The sequence below is a fragment of the Chelonoidis abingdonii genome, chromosome 10, assembly GCF_003597395.2.
Source record: "Chelonoidis abingdonii isolate Lonesome George chromosome 10, CheloAbing_2.0, whole genome shotgun sequence".
Taxonomy (NCBI): Eukaryota; Metazoa; Chordata; order Testudines; family Testudinidae; genus Chelonoidis; species Chelonoidis abingdonii.
In genome coordinates, this window is record NC_133778.1 from 63,408,565 (window position 1) to 63,419,549 (window position 10,985).

Genomic DNA, 10,985 nt, shown 5'->3' on the forward strand with positions numbered 1-10,985 from the left:
AGAGTGTGTTAAATGATGTGATAAAGACTACATTAGGGGCTTGTAATAGGGTGTCTACCCCACACAAGGCCTGAAGGGGTGAATTAGGCCAATTAACCTATAGGCTGCGTCTGGAGGAAAACCTGCCCTGCCAAGGCCTAATTTGGTGATGAAGTCCAGATGGGAGAGGAGTTGTGCTGGGCTTATCAAGCCAGGAAGCTGGCAGCAGAGAGGAGTTTCAGGGAAGTAGCCTGCATTCAGTCCCCATGAGTTGGGAGGTGTGCTTGAGGCTATAGCAGGGGTCAGCAACCTTTCAGAAGTGGTGTGTTGAGTCTCCATTTATTCACTCTAATTTAAGGTTTCATGTGCCAGTAATACATTTTAATATTTTTAGAAGGTCTCTTTCTATAAATCTATAATATATAACTAAACTACTGCTGTATGTTAAGTAAATAAGGTTTTAAAAATGTTTTAAAGCTTCATTTAAAATTAAATTAAAATGCAGATCCCTCCGGACTGCTGGCCAGGACCCAGGCAGTGTGAGTGCCACTGAAAATCAGCTTGCTTGCTGCCTTTGGCACATATGCCATAGGTTGCCTACTCCTAGGCTATAGGATTCAGTAGTCTTTAGTTATCCCCTGTGAGGATGGAGTTTGAGCTGATATCTGCAGGGATGGAACTGTAGGAAGGAGTCAAGAGAAAGAGCAATGGGGTCTGAGTAAAAGCCACAATTACCCAGTATGGGGTCCTGTAACTAGAATCTGGAGTAATGGGTGGGCCCAGGTTCCCCTACTGGCCACTGGGGAAGTGGTACCATCAGGGCAGTGCCAGAGAAGACTGTCTGAGACCAGTCATGTGGAAGGTCTTTGGTACCCTGGCAGGGGGATAGAGGGTAAGTGACCTGGCTAGAGGGCTGAGTCATGAAGAGAAGGCTGCAGTTTGTGAAGAGAGAGAGAAATGGCTTGCAACTTTGGGAAGGGGTGTTGGGCTATTTCCCTAGAGTGACTAGGAGGAGGCACTATCCTAGCAGTGAGTGGCGCACTCTGTCACTGAGCTAATATCAGCTCTTGGTGACAATCATGTAAATTCAAAGTAATTATTTCTTACTAGAATGAAGTTATTTAGAGTTTACAATGATATGATTGAGAGTGGAAACTGGACCTAGATCCTTTCACTAGTGATAAAAGTACTGTATATAAATATTGCACTATGTAAAGGTAAGGAGACATCATGCTTATATTTATTCTTACCATTTCCCTCACTCCACAAGGTACAAAAATAAGAAGTGCCTATATTCTGAAATAAGGTTTAATAAGAAATCAGGGATCCTAACAAGGTTTAGTGAATAGGACCAATATATAGGGCCTGAGTATGCAGGTTGTCTGTAAAGTTCGCACCACCACCATAAACACCTTGAATTAGTTGCCAGAATAGTCTCTTCTGTTCCCCCTTCTCTTTAATGCGTAGGCCAGCTGTTTGGGACAGCAACCAACTTTCACTGGGGTGAGAGTATGGTGTAAAGTGCCCAGCACGATGGGTCCCCAATTCCTGATTGGAGCTTTTAGGTGGTATTGTAATGCAAATAGCAATAATAGGCCATCAGAGATAGTGAAATGCCTGGGTTACACTGCCATGTACATGTAGGGGATGCTCAACTCTACCATTCCTTTTGCAATGTCTTTGCTGTCTTGGTTCTTGGTAAATTGTCTGGCAACATTTAGGTGATGCTGGCAGCGGTGCTGGAACACTTTTTAGAGAGGGGTTCTGTGCCCCCCACTTACCCCTGTCTGTGCCCCCTGCTTCCCCCTAGAGCTGGGGCTGGTGGCTGGGGACTTCTGTAAAACCTGGGGGTCTACAGCACCCCTTGCAGCCCTAGTTCCTGCCTCTATGGATGCTGGTGGGTCAGAAGCTAGCATCTGAATGAAGTGATGGCCATGATATCTGCTCTCTCGAGGAAGTGTTTTACCCTCTGTTAGTGAGGTTTACAATCTAGGGCAGAGGCCCTCAATCTGTGGGGGGTGCCACCCTAGGATGATGTGGAGGAATGTTTGGGGGGGCATGGCTGGGGCCTGGACCAGCTCCCGGCGTGGGGTGTGGAGGGAGAACCACCCAGATCCGCTTCTAGCTCCAACCCCAGCTTCTGGCTCCAGCCCCCAGGTGAGGCTCTGTTACACCCTGAGCTATGGCCCCAGCCTCAGCCCGCTTACTCCTGTCCACATCCTCCCCTCCCAGAGCCATGGCCCCACTCCTGGCTCTGGCTCTGACTCTGTGGGGGGAGGACATGGACAGAGGTAAGGGGTTTGTGAGGTAAAAGTTGGAGGACCATTGATCTAAGGGGACCTTTATGTCCTTGATTCTTCCTGGCTTCCCAGGTAGCAGGAGTAGTTAGGAGTGCTGTGTTTTGTCCGTGTCTGGTTAGGAAGCTGCAAACTTTTCTCTTTAATGTATATCATGCCACAGTGATCCTTGATTTTTTGACCTCAAAATTGGAGGTAATCCTGAAGATAACATTTTGCGTGGTACATTCTGTGCTCTGTGTATTGCACTAGCTTTCTTTTTGTTTCCAAGTACAATTCTAAGTATAAATTTGTAAAGTCTGTAGCATTAGGATTCTGGCTATCTTGGAGGATGTCTTTCTCCTCTTACTTACCATCTCAACAGAACATCTGTGACTTCTCTGCTAACAGGCCTTTGATTTGAACTCAGAAAGGAGGGGAGGTAGGGCCAGGCTCAGGGAGCAGGATGTTCTCAGTGAAGTAATTCTAACTCCCTGCTGGTCTGACCAACCAAAACCCATGTTTGTTGACCTTTGTTTTCAAGGGATCAACAAATATGAGGGCAAGGGATATAGTATACTTAGATTTTTCAGAAAGCCTTTAACAAGGTCCCTTGCTAAGGCTCTTAAGCAAAGTAAGCAGTCACGGGATAACAAAGGTTGACTCCACTCGTGGATCAGTAACTGGTTAAAAGATAAGAAATAAATGGTCAGTTCTCAAAATGGAGAGAGGTAAATGGTGGCTTCAGGGGTCTGTTCAATATATTCTTACATGGTCTGAACAAAGGGGTAAACAGTGAGGAAGCAAAATTTTGTAGATGATACAAAATTACTCAAGATAGTTAAGTCCAAAGCAGACTGGGAGTGGATGACAGAGGATGGATCTCTCAACAATTGCCTTTTCTGCTCAATCCCTCTGAAACAGCTAGCACTGGCCACTGCCAGAAGACACGATACTGGGTTAGATGGACCATTGATCTGACCCAGTATGGCCATTTTTATGTTCTTAAGGTTTGTCTGTTTGTTCATTATTTTTACGGTAGGGAGGAGAGGGAAGAGATTGTGGTCATCCGTGTTTGCACTGGAAAATATTCATGCTTTTGTTCACTCAAATGGAGAGGAGGTTTATGCTTGTCTTCTTACATGGACAGTACGAGAACAAATTGCCTGTATTTCCATAGCTGCTGCTGCTGCATTGCCATGGAAACAGATATGGTGTGTTGCATCAGTTAAGTGACTTAATGGATAAATGGCACCTCTAGTCCATTTAAACAACACTCCTGGCATATCTGTAAGTCTATTCATACTCCTTTACGGTTGGTACTTCGTTGCTATTTTCCAATGTAAATATCACACTATGGTTTTTGTTCATTCTGAGGCTGGTCTCTGGGCATAGAATGGTAAATCAGACTTTACTGTAGAACTACACTTCAACTGTAATTCTTTTACTACCAATGACTTTCTTATTTACGGAACAATTAGTGCTGTACAAGGCACAAAAAGAAGACACAGTCTTTGCCCTGAAGAACTTAAAATCTAAATGCTCACAGTCTTCACTGTGTAGTTCTTAATTTGTCAGAGTTGAATAAATATATATTAGTATAAGAATGATCAAAACGCCCAGCGCATTGAGCCAGTTTTGCATTATATTGTTTTGTTCTTTTAAAATCTGTTCACCTTTAAAGAGCGAGAAATAGAGCATTCTTGATATCTTTTTTGGCAATGACTTCTGTATAGAAGGAATTATATTCTGTAGCTGAAGCACTGATTTTCTAGTGGAGCATGTTAAGGTTCCATCAGACTAGTAGGCTGCTGTCAAATGTCCCGTGGGGGCTAGTTTGCCAAAAGTGTATGGCAGAGATCTAAGTTGAATCATGATTCTGAAAGTCTGTAGGTCAAAACGAGCATCTTGTTCATCAAGTCATATGCTGCTCAGAATCCTTGAAGCATCATGTTCTCTCTCTCTTTTACCTGTGATCTCGTCTTACCTTCGTTTTCCTAGTGCTCTTCTCCTGTCTAGTTCCCTTCTTTTCTACCTTTTAGCTTCTTTCTAGCATCCTCCACTTCCTCCATTCCTTTTTTTTTTGTTCTGGATTCTGCCCGTTGGACTATTCATTTTCCTGCAATGTGCAGAATTTCTGCTACCAAGCCAATTTCTTGCACTGCTATTGCAGGGTGGTGGGGTCAGGAGCTGTTCTTTCAGTAGCAGTAGAAAAAATAAGTGGTTAGTCTTTTAGTCAATATTAGGTAATAAAACAGAATGCAAAATGCTATCCTTACTATCTGCATTGGTAAGGATGCCAGGTAGTCTTTCTAAATGACCACACAAAGTCTGAGTAACGTAAGGAGGAAATGTATAGCAATTCCTTGCAGGTTTTTTCCATGTAACCATACTAGGTATTTCTCAAACAGTGCTCCGAATAGGTCTCCATAGTGTAAGTTAGGTGTGCTTTTATTTTATGAATTGGACTTATGATTCATAATATCTATAATATTCAGGCACGACCTAATTTAAATTTATATACTTAAAGTGAAAAAGGTCCTTGAAAGTGTTTAGTTTATGCATATATTTTAGTCTCATTCACCTCTACTTCTAGGCTAGGTAGACTATTACTGTTATCTGAAATGTTACTATGGCAACAGTTTTATAGTGTCCTTCCTCTTCCTCATTATTTCTCCTAGACTGCATTTGTCTTTTTAAAATCTTGGCATTGCTGAAATAGGAGTAAAACCTTAATTATTAAAGACTGATGGCTTTATCCTGTAAAGTGGAGTAGCTCTGAAGTCAAGGAAGCTTATGCTGGTGCGCAGCAAGAGAGGATTTAGCCCTGAATTTTCATCTTTTTTCCTCCCCCAAAATTTAAATATAAAACTGCTTCAAGTTCAAAACTGCATTTGTGATGCACAGGTATCCCAAACAATGGACTCTTTTCAGCCATGACAGCTGCATCTTTTTCACCTTATTATTGTCCCCCCAGTAATATTATTGGTTTGTACAAACAAAGAACTGATGGGAGATATTAATGATTTAATTTACCAAAAGTCTTTTTTTCCTTTGACGATTTCATCAGAAGTTCTAGCTTGTGCAGTAGTGAAGTGCCTGCATGTATACACCCTCTCCATCATGGCACTGAAGTATGAAGGTCACTCACTGAATTGAAAATATATCAGAAACATGGGTATATAATTTGAAGACATCAAAGCAATAATAGATGATAAAACTCATTGAAGGGGAAGCGTCCTGCCACATTATTACAGCCCAGATTTCAATGAGGAAATAGGCTGGAGCTAAAATGAAAGACTCAAGAAAGATTGTGTTCATATGATCTTTTATCTTGCAGGTGAACTTTCATCGATATATGAGAGCTGTACAGTGACACATCAGGAAAAGGTAGGGATTATATGTTAGCAAAGCGAACTGCTAACTTTTAAGACTATTTGACAGAAAGGAGCTGTAGTCAAGGTTACAGAACCGAAAATGACTGCTATCAGTTCAATATTCGATCCTCTTAGAAGGAGCAATAATCTTCTCTTATATTGACAGATCAGGCAACAGTCGTGGTAGATAGTGCAACCATGGTATTCTAAAAGCTATTTGTTTTACATTGATCCAGTACTGGTGAATTGCTATATCAACATAATTTTCAAATAACTCTCCATACACTAAATGCATGTCTTGAGGATATATATATTATGTCACCACTCTTCTTGACTGAATTTAATCCCGTTTCATGCTTACAGAGGTCTGATCAACCAAAGTGATGTGGTCCTGTCCAATGCTCCAAACACTGGGAGTCAGGAGACCTGAATTCTAATATTAGCTTTGCTACTGACTTAGTGTGCAAATTGCTTAACCACTTTGGCTACTTTCGTCATCTGTAAAATGGGGATAATACCAACTTCCCTATTAAAAAATCCACCCTTTTAAAAGCACTTTCCAAATGCTATATACATTTTATTAAAGTTTTAAACCCTGTAGGATAGATTCATCCTTCTTGTTGGGAAGGGCCTAGGCCCCTTGCTGATGAAAACTGTTATCCTGCAAGTGGAATGCACTGAGTTGGTGGCCTTTAAAAGCATGCTCAGGTCTTGGAACTCCCCAGAGTACATAGCCCACCATGTTTGAAAGGGAGGGGGAAATATTTTTTAATTATGCAAATGGCACCCACCTTGCTTCAGTACCTTTTAAATTGATAGAATAGCCACAAAATGAATAATTGCATCCTATGGGAAACAGAATAAGATGCTTGATGTGACTGGCATATTTGCCCCATCTCATGGCTGACTGGAAAGGCCCCTGGCTTTTGAAGGACCACAGCTCCCTAATTTCTTCTTTATATATGAGAAAGGACTTTGGGCCTCCTTTTCTTTTCATTTTCAAATACTTATGAGTATCAATGTTTTTTAAGCAAGCATATCTCACACGGCCTCATCTGTGGGCCAAATCCTGTGGCCCTTCCTCAGGTAAATGACAGCCACATTTGGCCCATGTTCTTCAAGGTTCTCTCATAAAGCTTCCTAGACATGTGTGTTTCAAGAAACTAAATAGGGTCCTATTCTGCCTTCAGCTATGAGTTTATTAGTTTTATTTTCTTTACTAACACTAATAATTTCTGCAATAAGTATGGGCTGCATTGTGCATTTGAGGGTCCGGCTGAGACTGAAATCTATAGTTTATTTAGTCTTATAGCAATAGCTGACATGAAAACATTTCACTACCACACCACATCTATAGTGGAGTTGCAAAAAAGTTAGCTTTTACCATTATTCTCTTCCCCACACATATATTAGATTTGTGCCAGAATTTAATGGCAATATTATAAATACAGTTTCAGTGGTGCCAATTAAGACAATGCTTTGATTTTTTTTTCAAAAGAGAGTTAATCATGAGCAGTGCAATTAAAGTTAGCCAAAATAATTAAAATATAGATGACAGTATGGGACTATATCCACTCATGCACAATATTAAATGACAAGAATATGTAAGAAATAAGCAAATTCAAGGATTAAGAAAATAATACTTTAAAAATTCAGCAAATCAGTCATTAAGGAAGGTTTCTTTCATCTTTTTCTGACTATGCCTATTCATTTAAGCCCCTATCATATAATACAAACTTCTTTGTATGGTTCAGTGTGCCTCAATTAAGGCTTTACTGGCCCATCATAAAGCTTATCACAGACTAAGTTTTCTTTTATTCTTCTTTCTGTGATGTATGCCAGCTTCTGTACCAGCTGTCAGTTGGTGCATTACATATAGTGCCTGAACAGACACTTGATCACAATGAATTTGTTCCCAAATTTCCCAGAGTTTTCAGAACTTTTACAACCTCTGCTATCTTTTAAAATCCCAACATAGAGCTTTTCTGTCAGAACCGATATTGCCACTGTGCACTGAAACATCATCTGACAATGGACAGCCAAAGAAAAGGGGAGCACGTCTATGGTGCTTAGCATGGTATTTCTGATACCTATCATTTAATAGGTGTACCAGTCCAGTTTTTTTATACCATTAACAGCTTGAATGCACAGACCATCGTTATCATCCCTCCCACAGCACAGCTCAAGTTTTTACTTTTAAAATACACACGTTATTAAAAACTGATTTGATTGGGCCTGATTCACCATTGCCAGCCATACGTACAACAAAAGTGTGACACACAGGCCTGCCAGTTAAGTGTGGCTGATCTCTATATTTCTTGGCCCCAGTGACCTGCATGTGTCAGAGTTACAAAAGGTCACATGACTCTAGTCAGCATCAGATGTGTGAGACTGACCCAAAATAAAGGATACACAAGTAGTCTTGCAGGAAACTTAAACTGATGCAGGATTTTTTCCTTTAGTGTAAATAACTGTCTGTTACCTGAGTTGCATAATTCTTTATTTCAGTTGCAAATAATTCTCAACAATAAAGGAGAAGGAGCACAAATTTTTGAGGATCACTTAACTGTGTGATGCCCCTGAACAAGGGGGACAGTTGAGAGGTGTGCATGGAGAGTTTGCAGGATAAAGCACCTTATTTATAGAAATGTCTGCTACATCTGCACATGGAGCTAGTGGTGAGACTAGCAGCTCATGTAGACCTACTCATGCTAGCGCTCATCGAGCTAGTACTCAAAAATAGTGGAGTTGCCATTGCAGTATGGGCAGCAGCAGTGATGGCACAGTCTAGCCACCCTGAGTATGTACTCAAGTGGTCCAGAAGACTCTGTACTCGGGGAGGCTTGCCTGTACCACCAGTCACCATTGCCCATTCCACTGTGGGTACTCTACTATATTTAGTACACTAGCTTGATAAGAGCTAACACTTGAGCTGGGAATCACACACCTGTCTCCATGCACAGAAGTAGCCAAAGATTAGAGAGGAGGCTTTCAAAAGCCCAAAGGGCAGTGAGGTGCCTAAATTCCATTCCTGCCTTTGGAAATCTCTGCCTGAAAGTTTTTTGTTTTTTTTCTTTAATTTTAAACCCCAATAATGGGGTTTAGGTTAAAATAGTGTTGTACCCAGGAACCATTCAGCATTCTGGGAGAAATGATTTGTGAAGGCAGAATTCAAACCTCTTCTGTACTGTCCAAAAATCTTAAAATGATTAGAAAATGAGGAGTAAAATGATTCAGTCCCTTAGGAGCAAGAATGGAGTCTGTAGTAATTCTTCTGATGAAGCGACAATAATTTTCTCAACCCTTTCTCCCAAAATATGATCTTGCTACATGGACAAACAATGTCTCTGAACCCAATTTGTGTGTGTGTGTGTGTTGCTAATGGATACTACCAACCAAATGACATGGGCTTAATTTAATATCTATGCAGTTGAAATAAATTAAGCAATTTTAAAATGCTTCTCTTCATTATTTTCCTTTTGTCTGCAGTAAGTCTAGTCATACAGAATACTTGGTTCTGGAATACATTTCATCTTGGTTACAAAAGAAGGCATTTCAATTTGAAAAATGTTTTTCTTGTAATTGAGATGACAAATTGGGCTTAAGAAGGTTAAGCAGTGAAACAGGAAAAAAGTAAACAATTCACTGTGAATTGTTCACACTCTCTGAAGCCTCCATGGTATCAGTGTCTTGCCTGGACTGGATATTTTGATTGATTCACCATTTGTGTCTTGTGTCTGATACACTCCGGGTAAAAATCACCTTCATTTTAAATACTGTAGATCAACAAAGAATTATAGATAACTAAAACTTGCTTAGCATAAGGTCACTATCTCAGCGAGAGATTCATGATGGCTCTTTTGAAGTCAAATGGGAGTTTTGGCCACTGACTTCAGTGGGCAAGGATTTCACCCACAGTGTTTTACAACTTTTTACTAGTCTTCTCAGTTAAACAAATTCAGATGTGGGGTAAGAAGGTGCACCACTATACTTACACAATTGTGTATGTACACAAATACTTTACTTGTTTTCTAGATCATTCTTGGGGTGCCCAGGGACCACAATTATACTTTGCCCTGTATGGGAGCATAAAAGATAAGGCTACTTGTGCCATGCCCTTCCTGTGCACCTGCATGAGGATCTGTCTGAACGTGCTTACCAAGTACCAGAGGAAACAACTGATACTCATGTGACAAGGACAAGAAATATGAAATAATCATTACAAAATTTCTCCAAGTCACCCTATAAGGCTGTGATCCCTGCTTTCACTAACATTCCACACTCAGATAAAGGAAAGGAAAGTCCACCAAAATTCGTAGAATGGGTTTCATATCTCATGATCACACTGAACAAATATTCTTAACATAAGTGTCCCATTTAAAAAGGAAAGCAGCCAATGGTAACATTCTCACCCTCTTCCAAAACAAAACCATTTCCCCACTAAACTGCATCTCCAAGTTTCAAATTCTTCATTCTCTTCTGTCTCTGGCTCTCTAGCAGAGGAATTATTAGACAATTTATCATTCTTCTGTTATTTCCCTCATGAAAAATCAAAGGACTGATCAGGGCCATAAGACATCAATGCCTTATTATGAAAAACAACTTGACATTTACATGGGGACAGGAGTTTGAAATCACCCTAAGAGAGAATTCTACTCCACTACAGTCATGTCCTAAACCCTGTTCTCAGTTGTGTGGGGAGATTGTAGCAGGGCATGCTGGGAACCCTCCACGGTTCATGTGAAACAATGAGGGGATGTCCCCATATAGGCCAAGGAAAAGGTGGTAATTTTGATGGGTAGCTGGGCTGAAGGTGATCCAGAAAAAGAACCAAAGGATTTATGATTATGTGTATCCATAGTCCAACACTTTGAGCAAGTGACGGGGAGGGGCAATGGCTGGTATTCTCAGTCGTAAACTGGAATAGTAGCTGCTGATTAGCTGCATGGCCACAGGTTGGGTTGCATTCCACTCTCCTGACTCCTGCATCCTTCCAATTACTAAGGCTATATAGTGGTGCAGTGAATCCCACCCTTAGTACAGTTAAGCCACAAGACTAAGGAGAGAGCTTTACCCTTCTTTTTCTTAACCTCTTACACTTTTGTTTTAAATCAAGAATAGTATTAAAATATCTTGCGTAAAGTTGCAGTGCAGTTCCATTCAGTCGCTGGTAACTAGAGTTGATTTCAATTTTTCAAGTGGAAAAAAATGTTTTCATTGAAAACACTTTTCAAAACCAAATGTTTTGGTGAAAAATTGCTGACATTGTTTCATTTTGCACTTTTTTATTTTTCAAAAACACCAAAATATTATTGAAAATGTTATAGAAATATTTCATTTATTTAAAATGTTC